The sequence below is a fragment of the Miniopterus schreibersii genome, assembly GCF_964146895.1.
Source record: "Miniopterus schreibersii genome assembly, chromosome: 5".
Lineage (NCBI taxonomy): Eukaryota > Metazoa > Chordata > Mammalia > Chiroptera > Miniopteridae > Miniopterus > Miniopterus schreibersii.
In genome coordinates, this window is record NC_138106.1 from 59,641,677 (window position 1) to 59,662,072 (window position 20,396).

Here is a 20,396-nt window from a genome sequence, read left to right on the forward strand (position 1 = left end):
TTGCCTCTAGAGCTGTTCATAGGCTCTTTTCAATAGTAGGAAATAGTTTTCCCTGCCTTGGATATAACATAAGCAATGCTAGTTTTTCTTAGCAATGTTCAACCTTCAACTAACCATAACCTTGACTTAAAAATATATTTATACAATGCAAATATTGATAGGTTTTTTTTTGGGGGGGGCCATCCTCTCATTAAACACATTTTATTGATTGCTAAGTTGTACAACCAAAGGTATTATAGAGAGTGTTGGAGGACAGATGCCTAAAAATGCTGTTTGTTGGCAGACTCTCCATGACTTAATTTCCAACAGAATGTTACTTTCTTGAGGCTGGAGCCAAAAGGTATTGTTTAAGCCAAGCTTCTTGAAAGATTAGCTTATAATGTCTTTTCCTGCTTTATGACATTTTTATTCATTGTTTTAAAGTTTTAGTCACCATCTCCACACCATGCCTGGTCTGGAAAAGGTCTCTAATTTACCCCAAATCACCAAGACCTTTGGGCACATTTTAGACTTATCATTTTGATCTCTGCAGATTTCAAAACTGACCAATCACTTCCTTCCTGACATTCTTCTCTGCCTTTGTTCCTTGATACCACTCTAGTTTAGAGGTTCTGTTTGTCTGTATCTTAAAGCTCAGTCATGGGCAAGTGAATATTTTTAATATTCACCTGCTGCTGCTTTTATTGGGATCATCTATGGGGGTACTACACTCAACATATCAAACAAAATTCATGATCTTCCCCTCCCCAAGTGTCTGTACCTCAAAGCCTGTTCTTTCTTTTATATTTCCATTCTTGGTGAATGAAACTTCCATTTGTTGAGCTATTAAACCAGAGACATTTGAGTCATTGATCCTTCACACAGAGTGGGGCAAAAGAAGGCTTACAGTTGTTTGTATGGAAAATAATATGATAATTAATGAATGATACAAGAATAAACTGGGCTTTGTGTACTCACAACTGTAAACCTATCGTGCCCCACCCTGTATATAAGTATTTAAATCTTATCATTTTGAGTGCCTAAATATCTCTGGAACTTATCTTCCCCTGTATATTCTTGTTAAAGCTACCATGTTTCTCTTTGTCTTTTTCTGTTTTCAAGAGCTAATATAGCAGCTCCCTAACCAGTTCGCTTTCCTCTTACCTTAACTTTCTAATTTATCTTCCCCAGTGCAGTCAGAATGATCTTTCCAAAGACAAGTCAGAACATTTCACTCCTTTGAGCAAAACCCACCAGTGATCCTCCATTGATTTAAAATTATACTCCAAACTCTTGTATGGTATATAATGCTTCTTAGAATGATTAGCTCCCTACATTTTAATTTATTGTTTGTCTTCTTTATGTACACTCCAGAACTCTGTAATTCTTTAGGTCTCATACACACACACACACACACACATACACACACATATATATTTTTCTTTTATCTTTCAAACAGGTTGTTCCTTCTGCTTAGACTGGGATATCTAATGTGTTCCTGAACTTACCTGGTTTTAGCCCCAAAAGTCTCCCCCATCCCAGGCAAGCCGTCATTCCCAGGCAAAAGGGGATGGTTTATCGCTCTCACTCAGAATAGCTCTTTCCCTTTTGTCTTTCTGATTTGTCTTCAAGAGTGTGCTTAGGTTGACTTCTTCTAAAATCTTATTCTGATCCATATTTTTCCTCCAGGCTGAAATGTGTTTGTATATCCCCCAAGGAAAGGGTTTACCGTGTTTTACTTTAATCTGGTCTTGCTACACTTTGCGCTCTTTGAAGATGGATGCTCTGTTTTGTTTGCCTCTAGATCTCTTCATCTCATGTACATCTAGAACAGTGTTTAGCACATGGTGGGCCAGTGATAAATATTAGTTGTGTGGTGGCAGAAAACCCCAGGGCATCCATCTATCTTAATGCTCTATTTAGCAAGTATCATAAATCCTTTGCTGATTAAATGAGCCTAGTATTTCCAAATGTTTCCATTGTTTTCACCTTGAAATAACATACTTTCCCCCCTCATTGAATTTACTGCCATTATTTAACTCAAAAGTAGTGACTATATTCCTTATTCTTTTAGTATATCTTCCATCATATGTTTAACACTCATTTGAGTATATCCCCCTGTCTCTTCTGTCCTAAATTTAGAGAACTTTGAAATACTTAAGAATATTTTTAAAAAAGATTCCTTACAGCACCCAGTTATGTCCAAAAATGTACTGCGTGTGTGAATTATTAGGTATAAGTCAAGGAAATTTGACTTCTGCTCTCCAGAAGTTTACAGTCCAGGTGGTGAGGCAAGCATGTAGAATTAACTATAGAATATTTTCTTAAGGATTCTTTTTGGCACATGGGCCTAAGAACTAGAAATCTAAATTATGGATATACAATCGAATGACCTGAGAATCTCTTTTAATAATGTATGCATACAAAATGTGCAGTTGGTAGTGATAGGTAGAGTGGGGTATTGTTTAGGAAAAAACAAACCCAGTCTACCTCCTGTGCTTCTCCTTTACTACCTGCTGTACTCAAGACATTTCTGATCACAAAATGTGTAGGGTTTTCCCTCACCAAGCAGCTGTTTGGGATACCAGCTGGGTGCTCTACAATTTAACTCAATTTTGTCGCTGTCTACCTGGAGACAGCATCAGATCCCATAGATTTAAGGGCTCAGTTCCCACTCCATTTCAGACACCTTGCAAGTCCCTGTTGTCCCTGTGCTCCTGACCCATAATGTATAAATCAGAGATTCCCACAATACCCTTTTTGGGTTTGATTAATTTGCTAGAGCAGCTCACAGAACTTAGGAAACCAGTTACTTACGTTTACCAGTTTATTAAAAGATATGAAGAGATTTATAGTACAAGGTCTGGGGGATTCCTGAGCTCAGGAGCTTCTGCCCCCTTGGAGTTGGTATGCATCACCGTCTCAGTACATGAATGTGTTCACTGACTTAGAAGTGCTCCAAACCTCATACTTCCAGGATTTTTAAGACATCCTCACATAAGCATGATCAGTTACTAACTCCATTTCCAGCCCCTCTCCCCAGCTAGGGACTGAAGGGCAGGGCTGAAAAATTCCAAGCTTCTAATCATGGCTTGGCCTTTCTGGTGAGCAGCCCTCATCCAAAAGCCTGCCCAGAGTCTCCTCATTAGAACAAAAGTACTTCTATCACCCAGGAAATGACAAGGGTTTCAGGAGCCCTGTGTCAGGAAGCAGAGTCAAAGAACAAAAGATGCTCCAATGCTCTCTCATCATTTAGGAAATTACAGGGGTTTTTAGGTGCTCTGTGCCAGGAACTGGGGTCAGAGACCAGTATAGATAGCTCCTGACTTCCAGTGGTGCAATTTAAGATTTTTTTGACTTTACAATGGTATGAAAGCAATATGTGTAATAATTTACGAGATAGTTAACACTTTATTATAAAACAGGCTTTGTGTTAGATGATTTTGCCCAGCCGCAGGCTAATTTACGTGGTCTGAGCATGTTTGAAGGTGGCTAAGCTACAGTGTTCGGCGTGTTAAATGTACTAAATGCATTTTTGACTTGTGGTATCTTCAATTTATGATGGTTGAGAAACATCCATCTGTATATTTTCTAATATCTCACAGGCATTTAACTTGTTAGGTGCCAGACACAATTAAAAAAAGGCATATTTGAAACACAAAACAGAATCTTTCCTTTTTCCCTTTATTTTATTTCATTTTTTAATTTTTGCTACCCTATTTTTAAAGAGCTTCTTGTCTCCCATTGCTTCTTTTCAAAAACACTCTGTTCTTTGTTACTGATGTAATCTCATTTCTCAGAGAATGTTAATAATAGCTTTTAAATGCTTTATCGCACCTTGCATTGCATTGTCTTTATTTCCTCTGTTTCTATTTTATTGCGGTCATTTTTCCTGTTAGCGGATTCTCGCACACCCTGGTGGCACTCGGCTGTTCCCGTGGTCCACAGCCCAGCAGCCTGCGGGGCTGCAATCATGCAGCCCCCCCCCCCACTTTAAATGTCAGACGTTACTAAGGAGTAATATCTTTTTTTCCCCTTTCCACATAGATATACAAAACATGCTTCAATCTCCAGGGTTAATTGACTTTGTTTCCTAGTTTTCTCACTTTCTTATGCCTGCACCCTGATCAAACTACCTTCACTACTCACTGGTTCTGAAGAAAATGGCAAATGCCTTGCCGTCCTTCACAGCATCTTTTTTTGGCTTATCTTAACCCAAGTGCCATTATAAGGAAGACTTAAAACAAAGTCTAGAGCAGGATTCATAACCTGAAGTCTGAGTCCCTTGAATTTTAGACAAAATATTTTGTTTGTCATTTTCTTTTCAAAATGTTTTTATTGATTTTAGAGAGAGAGGAAAGAGAGAAAAATCCATGCGCTGCCTCCTGCATGCCCCCCACCTGGGACCGAGCCTGCATCCCGGGCACGTGCCCCAACGAGGAACTGAGCCGTCACCTCCCTGTGCATGGGCTGATGCCCAGCCAATAGGGCCACACTGGCCAGGGCTTGTTTGTGATTATTTTATTTCATAGGAGAAACATTGGTATTTTGTCATATCCTCTAAAGATGCTGTGATACCCCCACATGTTGAAAACCACTCCACAGAGACTCAAAATGATGAATAATGATGAAAATAGCTGGTGATATCAACACCACACACTATAGCTGGTGATCTCAACACCACACACCTATAAAAAGTGGCCGTTATTTACCTGGAAACGTGGTTACCAGCAATTTAAACGGCATCTGTGATTGACTGCTATTGTTTTCTCCCCATATAATGGCTGCAAAAGAATGACTTTTAGGGAAGTGTCTGTCAAACCAAACCACAAACATGTTCATTAGAAAACAGGCTGCTGAAATGGATCAGGTATGAATATATTTTGCATATCGCAAAGACACCTAAATTAGGGAAAGCTGTGGAAGAGCAGATAGCCATTTTTCAATTACATAGGACTAATGTGGCATTTTTTGATATCTTAGTATTTCAAAAATCTGGAAATGCCATCCCACCTGTGTAATTTAGGGTCACTGCTTTTAACGCAAGCAGCAAGTCTAGAAATTCCTACTCCATTCAATACAATGATGCTTTGACGTTTTCCTATTTGTGTAATTACCAATATTGCATCACATTGGACATTTTAATGTTTATGCTCATGAATATTTCCTGGGAAATAGATCTGGGCTTTGAAAAAAGTCTCGCTTATTCCTTGACTTCATCAGGTTGTTTGCGGAGAAGCTATTTCACAAACACACAAGCTACAAATCAAAGGGATGTGACACGTTTTTATATTATCAGGCAACATGGTGAAGAAAGAAATGAAATGGAGTTTGTGAACTTTATTACTCAGGGTGACAAGTTAATATGTGGGTGGTGGTGTGCCGCTCCCAAATGAGATTTGTTGCATCCTGGGAACTGTGTAAAATGCCTAAAGAGAGAGGGAAGTTTCCAGGCCACAGACAGTCTCATTGGTTCTCCGGAGGAAGTGAGATTGGAAATTTATAAGTCCACGATTGTTTGAAGGCGATAAAGAGTGTGAAGTGGAGTGCTGTGAGAGGCTGTGCTTGTGTGAAGAATTTTAATGACTTAAAGTTTATTTTCTTATTAATTTCAGCATAGGGAGGGCAGTGAGGTAAGGAAGTCATCAATCTTGCAGACGTCTTTTTCCCCTACGAAAGGCAACGGTTGATTTGGTGCAAGCATCATAAAGCAGGAAGCTAAAAAATAGAATCAAATCAAACATGGTTTTATAGTTGTTATCATCCCTAAGAATATCTGCACTTTCATAGCCTGTGCCTTAGGAGAATGCTATTGGAATTCCTGGTCTGTGCCCGGGGGCAGTTGGTCACTTGGAAAGGATATGCCTGTTGGATGCGATAGGCCTGTTCCAAGAGGCTTTGTTGGGTCTGCTCCCAGGCCTACTCGTGATTCAAAGCTGTGAGTGTCCTCTTTGCACACAGGGCAGGTGAGTTATGTTACTTGCTGGGTAAAAAGGAGGGCAGGAGATGAGTTACCCGAAGCCTTCTGGCTCACTATCATCTGCTGCAGTGTTGACGTAACGTCCGAAGAGGATCTCTGAATCAGATAGGACTAAAGCCTTCTTTGCAACCTGCCAGTCGGGGGCTTGTCTGCCCTGCTGTGCTGGTCTATGCAGATGGGAACCAGATCAACACTAACAGATTGCCTGATTAAACGGGGCAAGTGTTTGAATCATGGCCCAAATAAATGATGTTTCTGTATCAATTTCCACACATATACTTTTTCCCAGAGGAGACTTAGAAGTATGGGAAAACTGTTTTGAAATCCTTATTAAAACCTAAGATTGAGGCTCCTGATATTTTTCCTTTTTATGTGGGTATGCTCAGTTTAAATAGCTTTCCACTTTACTTTTGATTTAAAAATATGAATATGCTCTTTGGGGCTTTAAAATAGGATCATTGATAAGACACTTGTAATTGTCCACTTGCCCCACAATTCCTGCCTTTTTCTGAGATGGCACTAAAATATTTGATCTAAAATATCACAATATTTTCCAGATCAGACCCTCATTCATTAAAAGAGTGACCTAGTATGAAAAGCCAGAACTTGTACTTACAATCTACTATTCCCTTACTAAGTCAGCTTTAAAGCTGACATTCCATTGAATCCAAGAAAACATTATTTGAGGGTCTATTATATGTCAAAACCTGTGAAAGGCATTTGAGAGTAAAAGGAAAATGTTATGCCATCTAGAAAAATAAAGATATTAACAAACAACTCTAACACAATATTGTAAATGCTATGATAGGGAATTTGGTTGTGAGATGTGTCAGTAAATTTCTGATTCAGTTAACCTCATTTGCGAACAAAATATTTTTGTAATGAGGAAATGTCACCTCTGTTCACCACTGGAAGTTACTATTTATCAAGCCATGATTTACTTAGATAGTTGCACGAAATAAAGGCATACCCTGAAGATACTGCGGGTTCGGTTCCAGACCATTACAGTAAAGTGAATATTGTGATAAAGTGAGTCACATGAAATTTTTGCTTTCTCAGTGCTTAAAAAAGTTATAGTTACACTATATTGTAGTTTATTAAGTGTGCAATAACATTATGTCTAAAAATGTACATATTTTAATTAAAAAATATGTATTGCTAAAAAAAAGTTAACTATCATCTGAGCCTTCAGCAAGTTATAATCATTTTGCTGGTAGAGGGTCTTGCCTTCAATTTGTAAAAAATATATCTTCAAAGCTCAATAAAATGAGGTATGCCTGTATTGTCTTACAGATGATATTGAGGGAAAATAAAACTGTTTTTAGTAGAACCATCTTTGGCTATAAAAAACTGATGTTCATAATATTTAGCGCATGGTGTATGCATATGTAGCCTCCTGCCCATCTAGTCTTTTGTCGGACTAAATAATTGGTTTCCGGGGGACCTAGTACTAGTGCAATACCTCACTGTGATTGATTTTATTAACCTCTTCCTTAGTCATTTTTTTCAAATGAGAATATTTACTGAGTACAAACTGAATTGCTTCAGAGGTTTTCAGAAAGTGTCTTATGGCCATGCCCTTGATTTGTTCCTTACATCAAGGCTGAATTTTAATTGATCTTTTTTCCTCAGAGACTCTTTCAGTTTTATTTTTTACCACTTAATAAAAAGGACCGGCTGTGTGTTCCAATCCAGAAAGTCCCCGAATTTCAGAAGTCTGAACGAAGGGCAAGAAAGGAAGAATTAGGGGTGCCCCATGTTCTTCCCTGTGCCATGCGTTTGTCTTCCTCATGCCCGCTGGGGCAGGACCTGGCGCTCACGCCCAAGCCCTGGGCAGAAAGACCTGCTTCATAGTCACCTTCTTGTCCCCACAGGGAGCCTCCTTGGCGCTTCACCCTCCTGCTTTTACAGATCACCTTCCCCTTGGCATCCTTCCCTGCCAGGATCTGCCCCGCAGCACTGCTCTGGAAGCCCCCAGGGGCCTTATCTCTTAGTTTTCTCTCTGGCATTTGCACTGGCTCGGCACTCCCTGGGTAACTGTGGGTATGAGTAGCCGCCTCCTTGCCCGGCTCCTTCATGACATAAACTGGTATGTGCGTGTGCTGACCCCGAGAGAGATCAGACCTTGTGGACCTAACAGAAGGAATCCCGTTAGCCCAAAGGGTGTGGCTACAGAGCAGGAGGCTTGGATATAGAGAAGAAACTCACTTTGGGACACTGCAAGCTTTCTGTGACTTCACGCAATGTGTCTCTTTAGTTATGGCCCCCTGGGGACTTGGGGGAAGGCTAGTGAGCAACTTGAAATGACAGGAGTTGTATGACCTCAGTAAGTCATCTTATTTAACCTGAGTTTTGGATACATATTTCTATTGCACAATATTCCAAAGCCGAGTTTTACAGAATAATTTCTCCTAGGTAAATCGCCTTACTCTTCTGAGCAGAGCCCAGGTAGCCTAGTTCTCTTAACTAGAAAGAACTGATAGAGTTTTCTATCTCCTTGGGGGATATTTAAAAATACATAAAGCAAAATTATATCACTTTAAGTACATTATGACTTTAAAAGCATGCAGTCAGCCCCAGCACATTTTCCTTTGCCTTGGAGAATTGGAATTATTATAAGTGCAGACAAGACGAGGTTTCTCTCCCAGGCAGCGTTTGTGATTTCACTCTGCACTTTTGCTTAGGAACTCTTTTCAGTTTCTTAGAACTAAATTAAACTGCTGCAGTGAGGCCAGAGGGGGGCACCAAATAATCATGATTGATAGAGTAGTTTGGCTGAGCGGTTGTGGGAGGCTCAGGCACCAGCCTGGGAAGCCTCTGTGTCTGTTTTGAACATTTTGGGCAGAAAACATATTGAAGTCTCCGTGTTTACTCAATCATTGTCCAATAAGGAGCTGACACCCCAGCTTCAGCGACCCAAAATGTGCTCAACGACTGGGAAAGCAGCAGTTGGCAGGATCTGTGGTGGCTAACATTTAGAAAGCCTCTGCACTCTTTTAAAATCTTCATAGTTCACCAATTCTTGCTACACTGTGGGAAGAACTGAGAAACTTTCCCATGTCCTTGGAAGGTACTGGGAGGGGTCTTCCCTGACCTTTCTGTCTGAGACCCAGAAATTATTGGCAGCTTTCCAGCTTGAATTCTCCTTGATAAGTTGCTGAAATGTCTCTTTGGTCTCCAGGAAAAGGGGATACATTTGTCACATTTTAGCAGTCATCTTTATCTCTGGCTATTTGAGAAAAGTCTGCATCCTTTGCTGTATTTTCTTAGGCAGGATTTCTAATTTGAAGGCAGCTTTCAAACATATTTCACGACGACTGATGCAGTTTATCTAGCATGGAAAAGGCATGTTCCATGTTGTTGGTACTTACTACCCTTTGTGATCTGTCATTTGCTTACACTACTTATTTGTAGTGGATTAATTGAGGGCAGGGGCTAGGATGAGAGCAAAGAGGTTAGGATTTCCTCTGTTCATTTGAGGTGGATGTGGATAAGCTTTCTCTGCCAATACTTCATGGTTTCCAACTCTTCTTGCAAAATACATTTGAATTCCAACAGTGATTAGTTACAATCAAGGGAAAATTAAAACCCATTTTAGCCCCAGGCTCCCATTTGTCACTTCAGTTCTCCTTTTCAACTTTTAGTAGTTTAGGGCCCATTTCAAAGTCTCCTTTTATGGTCTCTTTTTGTAAGGTTAAATCTGTGCTTATTTTCTTTCCCATTATGGGGGCATGTAACAAGTAAACTGACAGAGGCAAGAAGAATTCTGACTCAGGAAGACAGAGCCAGTGAGGATCCTTATAAACGCTGGCCCTATATATGCCCACATTTTAACTTAGTGTTTGAGAACTTGGGTTCCGGAGCCAGACTGCCTTGGTATGAACCTAGGCTCTGCCTCTTACTGCTTATACGACCTTAGCAAGCTGTGCTGCAGTTTCCTCATCTGTAAAGTAGGGTAATGACAATATTGAAGGGGTTCAGAACAGGTCTGCCTAAGATGTACCACTTAGGCATGTGAATTATTTTGAACTGAAGGCAATCAAGACCCTGCAGGCAATGCAGAAACTTTTACCTCTTTCTTAAAGAATTTAAATTAGGTGCCTTGCCCAAAATAACAGTTATCACCAGAAATAGCTTAAATTTTTTTATTTTTCAATTACAGTTAGCATACAATATTACATTAGTTTCAGATGTACAACATAGTGGTTAGACATTTATATAACTTACAAAGTGGTTGCCCTAAGTCTAGTACCCATCAAGCACCATACGTAGTTATTACAGTATTACTCACTATGTTCCCTATGCTGTAATTTCCATCCCCATGACTGATTTTAGAAACTGGCAATTGGTACTCCTTAATCTCTTCACCTTTTTCACCCATCCCCCATCCCATCTGGCAACCATCAATTTGTTTTCTGTATCTGTGAGTTTGTTTCTGTTTTGTTTGTGGAGAAAAGGGAACTCTCATGCACTGTTGTGGGAATATAAGCTGGTGTAGCCACTGTGGAAAACAGTATGGAGGTTCCTCAAAAACTTAAAATGGGACCACCATATGACCCAACACATGCACTCTGGGCATTGATCTGAAGAAATACAAAACACTAATTTGAAAACATACATGCACACGTATGTTGCAGCATTATGTCCAATGGCCAAAATATGGAAGCAACCTAATTGTCCATCAACAGACAAATGGATAAAAAAGATGCGGTGCATATATACAGTGGAATATTACTCTGCCATAAAAAGAATGAAATCTTGTCATTTGTGACAATGTGGATGGACCTGGAAGTCCTAAGTGAAATAAGTCAGACAGAGAAAGACAAATACCATGTGATTTCACTTATAAGTGGAATCTAAAAAACAAACAACCAAAAATAACTTTAAATGACATATATAGGACAGGGCAAACTTCTAATTACTGAACATCGGCTCTTATCGTCCTGCGAATGACCTTCCTCCCTCCTGTAGCTTCAAGATGCCTTACCTCATCCTTAGCTGGGACTGTCATGTATACCTCATTTTCACTTTCTGTTCCCAAACCTCTCATGAATGTGGGGTCTCTGACATATGTATGTAATTAAATTTGGCTATCTTCTCTTGTTAGTTTGTCTCATGCAGACTTAATTATGAGACCAGGTAAAAAAATCTTGAAGAACAGAGGAAAGTTTCTGCCCCACAGTATAGGGTTACTGTGAGAATTAAATGAGTTATTGTATATAAAGCACTTAGAACAAAACCTGATATTCAGTGTTTTAGAAGTACTTGCTAAATAAATGTTTAAATGCAGTCTAAAACCTGTCATGCCAGTCCTACAAAATTTTATTTTTTCAGAGAAATTCACCATCAGGTGATTTTTATAGGGGCACATATTGACTTGGTTGTTTTCTGTGCTCAGCTTCCTGGCTGGTATTTCAGGACTCTACCATTATCTCTCATGCCTATAGAACCCTTTAAGAGAGAAGAAATGGAATAGCCAAAGTCTTGTACAAAGATCATATTATAACTGACTGCTCAACATAATTTATTTAACAAACATTTCTATAGCACTTACTGTGTGTCCTGCACTGTTTAAACACTATACAAATATTAACTCATTTAATCCTCATTATAGCCTGAGAATACTTGGTTGAATTTCAATTAAGTGATGTCGGAACATCCGCTTTCCCTGTGTCTGACATGATGATCCTTCAACAAATATTTGTTGAAGGAATGATTACCTGTGAGGGACTCAATCAGTGTATCTTGTTTGGTATCAAAAAGCAAACAAGACACCGGGATGTTATATTAAGTGGTCTAATAGGCCCTCAGAAACTGGAAACAGTTGAAACTCTTTCATAGCTCTATTTACTTTGTACTAGAAGAACTAAGTAGCCTAAATGGTCCTGTTCCCTTTTCAATATCAAATATATTAAGTTTAGCTGTTTAGATGTCATAGAATAGGTAAGTAAGGTCTTTGGTGACTTGTAGACTGTTACACTCAACTATATTGACAGTTGAATGTACTATTCTAAATTTCCATTTTTATCAATATTTTGGATTTTGAGAAGAAAGCATAATAGTTGTTTTTAAAACAGTAAGACTTACCATTTTTTTCTTTGAATCACATCCTTTATTTTTATTTTAATCTGGAAAAACATTTAGATCGCATTTCTTGATTTGTCACTGTGTCAGTAAAACAGACATGCAGCCAGATCCCAGGGCTACACAAAAACAGGGGTGTCCAAATTAGATTGGAAGATTAGCAAAACAAGAGCTTAACATTTTGTAATGCTTTATCATAATTGAAAATACCCACATCTTAAGCCTGAGGAATAAATTACCTTAAAATAATTCAGATCTATTCCAACAACTTTTTGGAAACACTTGAGATGACAGTTATATATGAAGCTGAAATAAATGTTTTTATTCAACATGGTATTGCTCCAATCAATTGTAGACTCTTTTTATACTCACTAAAATAGTTGCATTTAGCCTTAAATTATACATGTGGAAGCACAGTTAACATGAGGGAAGAGAATCAGTGTAGTAACTTCTTACGCCTTTAATAGGCTCTGTTTCTGTGTCTCTTTTCTCTTGCTCTCTTGGTCTCTAGTTATCAGTCAAAATATTTATCTCTTCCCAACTCTGACAACCATCTGGTAAGCGGAAATTAAATTTTTTCATGGAACTATTGAGATATGGCAACTGAAGAAAATTTGGAAAAGTGTGGGTAAATTTACATGAAGAGCACAAGTTCCCTTGGTGGCTGTGAAGAAGTGAAGAGGAGATGTCACATATCTCTGAGCTTAAATATTATCGATACTCCTGGGGGTAGACATGGGTGATTGTGGGCAAGTCGTGGCTTATAGGAAGTCAACAAGGGGTTACAGGAACTCAACAAGTCTTCTAAAGTCACATTTTTGGTAAAAATAAGAGTTAGGGAATGGACTGCCTCTGTCTCCTTGTCCCGTGGTCAGAGGTGGAAGGTGGGTTGAAGTTTGTGAATTCACGGTTAGTAAAATCTGTCTCAGTCCAGCCAAACTTGAAGCCAAGTGGCTGTTCCAGTGACTCTAAAAATTCCAATCCAATCTGAACACCCTTGTTTGTGTGTAGCCCTAGGATGGGGCTGCAGGTTAACGTTTTATTGACACAGGTGAGAGGCAGAGTGATGGGAAAAAAGTATATTATTGTAAAGTCTAGATTTTATCTGTGAACTGAAGCCTCACATTTTGGCAGTAGGGACAGGGGGAAGGTCCTCAGACAGGAACTACAAGTTTCTAATAGGGGTGTGGCACAGTCCAGCCCTAAGGGATATATCTGAACCCTGTATCACGATAAGACGTACAAACTACTGATCTTAGACACCAGTAAATGTCTTAGAAGATGTGTGGACATGTCAGGATACTGGTATTGGCATGGTCGCCTGGAGGAAAATAGTGGGTTTGTTTATTTGTTTATAAGCATGTCCCTATAGGTATTTAATAAAGATTTGGGTGGCTAACCAAATATTTGTGGAAAAAACATTGAATGGAAGTAAAATCTTGAGACTTGTACTATAAAACACCATTGGGAGTCTTATTATTTACATGCCAATCTGCGAAGTAGGACCCTTACCTTTCAGTTTACAGGTGTATCCCCTCCCGCACATATGCAGTCAGGCATCTTATGAATCCCCGACCCCCTCTTCTGCCCTTTCTTCCTCTTGCGAGGATGTCTGCTCCTCTATTCAAGGAATTGGAATTTGTCCTGTTGGCCTCCACCCCTTAAACCTTCATCAGCTGAGAGTCACCCCCCCCCCCGCCCCCCCGCGAGCGCACTTGCTTTAGTTCATCGTGGCCCTGAAGTGCTGCTTATGCCATTTCTCTCACCTGGTCACCCTCTCCTTTGGCACCTTCTCAAATATTTCCCACCCTTTAGGGTTGAGTAAACCTTTTCTTAGGTACTTTGCCCAATTTTGTGCCCTTTTCCTAGGCTTCTGCAATGTAATCTTACTAGATAGAAAACTTCAGAGTGAGGGCCACGTTTTGGGGAGCCTGGGCACTGCATTGGCTCTGGTGATGTGCGCCCGCAGACCAGGCGCGCAAAATCCTCGCTTGCTTAATCAGCTTTCCATTCTCTGAACAAACTCAACCTCTGCCCTCCCAAATTAAGGATTACTTCAGATAAATTAGTGTGGGTTTTTTTTTAGTAGAACAAAAAAGAACCTTCTTTTCTTTTGTTTTATATTTATCTCCTTCAAACTTTCCTCAATTCTAACCATGCCAGAAAACTTAAAATAGTTGAAGGTGTTCTCCCCGGTGGACAATGGTGTTATGAGATTAGATGTGCCTGTCACAAGACCATTACCTGGAAAGATTTTCTGCTAAGTTATTGCATAAATGTTTATTTTGAAGTCTTCTGAAAAACGAATCTAAACCTGATCTGGTTAGACATATATATCTTTCCATGCTACAATGCTCAAATTTATGATTAGAATAGTAGTGAAATAACTTATTTTCACAGTATATTTTAAGCTCTCTGGGACCTTAATGTCAAGCATATTGTTAGGTTCTCAACAAATATTTGATGGAAAATTAAGATATTTTCATATATAATAACCTATGTAATATAGGTTATTCCATTTTGTCACATTGCTAAGTATAATGTAATTGAGTAGAAAATTTTGTCAAATGCTCATTTGTGACCAAATTTAAAACCTCTTTGAAGTTAGTAGAGGTGCCTTTGTCTTCAGTGGCTTGGAAGACAATACACCATCTATGCACAGAAATTATATTTAGCTCTTCTCTGAGATTCACAATAGTCCCTTATTATGATTGTATTTTAGCACAGCCTGATGAAGGAGACATCAGCATTACTATCTTTCTCTTTCCTGTTTCAATTTTTTCTTTCTTTTTAACAGACTTCTCTCTCAAAACTGTTCACAAGCATTTACATTAAATTAGTATTCTTTAGGTTACATATGATATGAATTAATATTCTTTCTGGATTAAGTGCTTGATGATTATTGTCATAGATGCATTATGGACTTTGGTATTATTCAAAGAATACAGAAATTAAATTCTGACAAGTCTTTAAAACATTTCCTTCTAAGTCATGCCTACAAATTAGTCCTTTCCTTCCCTTCTGAGCCTGGGCTGTGACTGAAATGTCAGATGGGAGTAGGATCATAAATTTCTGTTATATCTGGATTTAGATCAACAGGAGCATAGTTATGGGAGCTTCTTGAGCCTGCTTGCTGATACAGGCTTGTGATTGTGGACTTCTTAAGTTTAGTTTTTAATCTACTGCCAACTAGCACAATATCACATATGGCACAAGAAAATAAACATTTAGTCTTATGAGGAATGCCACTTTCATCTAATCCCTTCTCTGAATAACTTAACAAAAGATCCCATCCTCTATGATTTGAGAGAAAAATACCAGTAACAATGTTTTGCTGCATGAAGTATATTCTAGTCTAAACTAGTGTCATATAAAGTTATCATCTTGCTTGAACAAAAATCTTATTAAATTGAACATATTTTTATTCCACAAAATGAAATTAAATTTTTAGACAGTTATTTTTTTCCAGTTGGAAATTTACTGAGTTCATAGAAAAGATGTTACACAGCCTTCCAAAGATATATTACATGCTTTTGCACTTGGTTTTCTTTGGCATTGTGCAGTTTTTTGAAAGTCTTGCAAGTTAAATATATTAAAGTAGAAATTGAAAGAAAATAACGGGATAGAGTAATAGATTTGCAAAGATAAATTTAAATAAATGTTCACTGAAGTACTATTTACTGGAATAATCTGGAACTGCTAAAGTCTTCAACAATAAACATATTATTATAAAAACTGTGGCCTTTTCACTAATGGACTATTAGGTAGACTTCTAAAATAATTTTAAAGAAGTTTTAAAAGCACAGGTCATTGTTCCTAGTGTAAAAAATCACAACAACACCCCTCAGAGAATCAATCAACTGGTTTGGAGGGACACTGGAGCTGGGGTAGGTGTGGGCTGGGGGGTCCTGGGACTGCCTTGGCAGGTTGGCTGGCTCAGGTGCTGGCCAGGAGGGTCCTGGAGTGCACGCCAGAGCTGCCTTTGTGGAACCACTGGGGCTGGGGTGAGCATGGGCTGGGCATCTTGGAGCATGCCATGCCAGTGACACCTTGGCAAGATGGCTGGATCAGTTGCAGGCCAGGGGGGTCTGGGATGCATTGTGCCAGCCATCCTTGGCAGAGTGGCTAGAGCTGTCATGGATACAGGCTGTGGGGTACTGGGGTGTGCTGTGCCAAGGCTGTTTTGGTGGAATGGTTGGAGCTAGGGTGTGTTCAGGCTGTGGCTCCTGGGGTGCACAACTCAGAGGCTGCTTTGGTGGGATGGCTGGAGCTGGAGCATACATTGGCTGTGAGGTCCTGGGGGGTGCTGTGCTGGGGCTCCCATGGTGGCATGGCTGAACTGGGCTCAGCCTGAGGGTTCTGAGGCATTCTGTGCCAGGGCCACCTTTGGGGGATGGCTGGAGCTACTCTGGGCCAGCCGCCCAGGGCACACTGGGACGGCCTTGGAAGGCCAGTTAGATTGCCTGAACTGTGCTCTTACCCATGCTATCAAGGTAAAAAGAGAACATAAAAATGGCACGTGCACCCAGCTGGTGTGGCTCAGAGGCTTGAATGTCATCCCATGGACCAAGAGGTCACTGGTTCGATTCTTGGTCAGGGCACTTGCCAAGATCGTGGGCTTGATCCCCTGTAGTGGGCATGCAGGAGGCAGCCTCATCAATGTTTCTATCTCTCTCTCCCTCTCCCATCCTCTTTCTCTAAAAAAATATAATAAAAACATATTTTTAAAAAATGGCACTTGCTGGCACCTCCAATCCCAGAGAGAGTCTTAGCAGTTCCCTGCCCATTTGGCAGATGCTGTAGGGTTAGTGAAGGGATAGTCTAGGTGCCCTTTACACTGCTGTGTTTTGCTTTGTCCCATGGCAGGCTACCCTGTGTGCAGGCCTCTCAGTGACATGCCTTCTTACTGCAGGTTGCTGCATGGGAGTTGGGTTTCTGTCATTACTGCGTCTCAGTCCTTCCTACCCTTCTCTATAGGACCCTCTATCGCTTGTTGTGCAGAAGCTGGTTAATCATCCCTCAGTTCTTCAGGAGGACTTGCTCTATATGCAGGTGCTTATTCTTTTAAAAATTTTTTAATTTTTATTTGTTTAAAATATTACAGATGTCCCTTTTTCTCCCCAATGACCCGTTCTACCCGTCCCTTCCCCCTCCCCAGTCCCTCTCCCCACCATTGTCCGTGTCCTTGGGTTGTGCATATATGCACATGAATTCTTTGGTTACTCTCTCCCCCTCCACCCACCCGCCCTCCTTCATCCCTCTGACATTTGTCAGTCTCATCTACAGGTGCTTATTCTTTGTGTTTGTGGGAGGAGGTGAATTCAGGGTCCTCCTACACTGCCATCTTGAGGAGGTTCAGATGATATTAATTTGGCAATTAAGTAATAAATGTTATGAAAGTAGAGATAACACATTTTTAATCTAATCTGAAGTAAGAAGAGTTTTTTTCTCTTAATGAGAAACATGGCCCTGGTTCTCTTCCATCCTGGACTGACTGCTGAGATTGCATCTGCTATTTCATGCTGAAATGACACGAAGACAGGTGGAAACAATGTGTTCTAGAAGCCCGAAAATACCTACCTAGGCTTACAGTTTCATGAATGCCTATGTGACCAAACTATGCAGGAGTTAGTGTGTATTATTAACTAAACTCATTCACGTGCAAACTCTTAATAAAAACACAGAACAATGAAAACAATTCATAAGATATTTTTAAAATATTCACTGCTTGATTTTGTCAAGTCCCAACAGGATTCTGTTTAGCTGTAGGAACTTGAGTATATACAAATTGGCGTGAGTATAATCCTTAGTGCTCTTTAGGTTAGGTTTCCTTGCCTCCAGAGAAGAAACAGAAGTTCTGGAATACATTTTTATTCATGAAGGTGCTCTCTTTAGACTTTTGAAGAAATGAACTGCTGAGCAGATGAGTTCACTATGTTACTCCTGTCCTGTTGTGTCTTCCCATGGAGATTAGCTGATACAATGCACTCTAATGCTCCTTCTACAGTCACAACGGACATTGAGACTAACAGAAAGGATGTGGGATAAAGATCTGTAGTCACCTGCAAATCAGCCTCAAGCATCACCACAAGTCCTGTATTTTATGCTACTATATTCTATTTAACCACACATTTGTATCTATGTAAAATGAATGCTTCTTTAATACTTACGGATTTTATCCTGGACAGGGGAGAGGAGAATTATGGTCACACTGTTTTAGCAGGCAAGTTTTTAAGAGAGAAAACTGTGGCTTTATCATTTAAGAGCTAAAAGCCACAGAACCAGGAGCTACTGAAATTCCTTCGTATTTGTAGGAACTTTTACTTGAGCCATGTTTGTAAATGAAATAGTTCAAACGTATTTCAAAAGCATGCATATTCATAAAATCATTTGATCCTGAGAGTTATTTAAAACTTCAAATACTTTATTAAAAACCTAAATATTGAATGATTGAAGATTGTTAACAGAAGACTGGTCAGTGAAAAAGAATTGGGAGTTGGACAAATGAAGTGGGATTCAGAGACATAATTAATTTACATTGTCCCCAGGGCAGAGCTTAAATAACTAAAAATTTGAATGGACTTTTGAAAGGTAGCCTGTTTTTGTTTAGGTCCTACAATAGAGAGTGTTCAACTTTTTTTCTTTTTAATGCTTTTATTGATTTCAGTGAGAGATGGGAGAAGAAGAGACAGAAACATCAATGATGAGAGAGAATCATCAGCTCCCTCCTGCACACCCCCTACTAGGGATAGAGCCCGAAACTGGGCACATGCCCTGACCGGGAATTGAACCATGATCTCCAGGTTATGGGTTGATGCTCAACCAGTGAGCAACACTGGCTGGGCGAGGGTGTTTAACTTTAAAGAGTGTTTAAGAGTGTGGTTCCAAGGAGCTCGAGGGTCCGCAGCCGCTGTGACTTCTAGCATAAGTCGGTAACAAACATTCAAAAACAGTAAGAATTCTTCTGAAACTGTTAGTTTTTCTGGAGGGATATCAAAACACTCAGTGTTGAGTATCTCTCACCAATGCCCATTAATTTTAGAGCAATAATTAGAAGGTAATTAGCCTAGCAGCTCTATTAGTGATTTTATATTTGGGGTGGTCAATATTAACATTTATCTTTATAGTTTCAGTTCATCTATGTGTATTTGTTTTGTAAAAAATTGAGACACCCCTGGCTCTTTGGGATGATTGACTTGGACTGCTAGGGGGAGGCTCCCCTCTGACTCACCCCAAGAGTACTGGTTACTCCCATGGCCTAAGTATCCCAGAAAGAAATGAAGGAAATAGCTGAAGAGAAAACTCCTAGTGGTTACATCTGGGGATTATTTAATGCTGGTAAATAGAATATTTGATAGAGATCTTAACTGATCAAGGGGAGTAATCTTTTTTCTGTATAAATGCAACATGAAAATTCTACCAAAGCAAGAATGAGATAAAAATCTATCCACTGACATGGCTTATGGTGGATAAGGGGCGTAACGCAGCAGAAAAGAAAAACAGAGGCTCACAGTGGAGGCTATGCAGACCTGAGAGAGTTTTTTTCTGATAATAAACACTTGCAGGCAGGATTTTGCAAGGTGTTAGAGAAGAAAACAACACCAAAGAATGCAGTTAGGGAAGACCACGTTGAAACGATGAATTTTGCCATTTGTAATAAACAGACCAAAGGTAACTTTTGAATTGTATTGAAAACATTGATAAGAAGATGTAATTATTCCAATAGATATTTGTGGGGGTGTAATTAGTGTCAACTGTAGACTGGGTCTGTAGATGAAAAGAATTGGATGGCTAATAGGGACCAGAAACCAAATTAGCATATTGCTGAGTCACGTCCTCCCAGGGCTTGGGCTTCCAGGATTCCCCAGGAAGGAGGAGCTGAGTGCTCAGCCCGGGATCCAGGAGCCTGCTGCAGAGGCCAGGGAGTGAGAGGGCGGGTGCTGCTGGGTGAGTAAAGCTTATCGTCTCCATCAGAGACAGAACATTTGTTAAAATAATTTTAAAAAACCACTTGTTAAATTAATTAAACAAAGATGCCATTAAATTGAGGTGGCTTTAATGTGGAGCTGCTAACCTAAAAAAGAAAATGAAAATTTAAATCTGTAAATGTCTCAAGGTTACAAAATCACAACACCGAGGACAGCCAGTCAAAAATGGCCAACTAGGCTTTAAGCTATAGCCAATTAAATAATTTCTGTTTCCAGATACTCTATGTATACATATTCTAACAGTGTACATAAACTTCACTAGAGGCTGAAACAATGCAAGACTCATTCACACACTAAAACTAGACTTTTCTCAGTAGACTTTGCAAGTAGCATGTACATATGTATTGATTGTATTTCATAGACTG